The following is a 237-nucleotide window of genomic DNA, read 5'->3' as shown; positions in this document are numbered from 1 at the left end:
TTTTTTGTTGGTATTATTGTTTTTATATATAAAATATATTTATATAAAATATTAATTATTTAAAAGTATAATTAAATTTTATTATATGGGGTTTTGTTTTTTTTTTTTGTTTGTTTTTTTTTTTTTTTTTTTTTTTTTTTTATATAATTTTAAAATAGATATTTATTAATTTTTTTTATATAAAATTATATAATTTTTATTTAATATATTGTTTTTAAAATGTTTTTTTTTTCCATT

The sequence above is a fragment of the Penaeus monodon genome, chromosome 34 (assembly GCF_015228065.2).
Source record: "Penaeus monodon isolate SGIC_2016 chromosome 34, NSTDA_Pmon_1, whole genome shotgun sequence".
NCBI classification, from domain to species: domain Eukaryota; kingdom Metazoa; phylum Arthropoda; class Malacostraca; order Decapoda; family Penaeidae; genus Penaeus; species Penaeus monodon.
Note: the sequence above shows the minus strand (reverse complement) of the source record.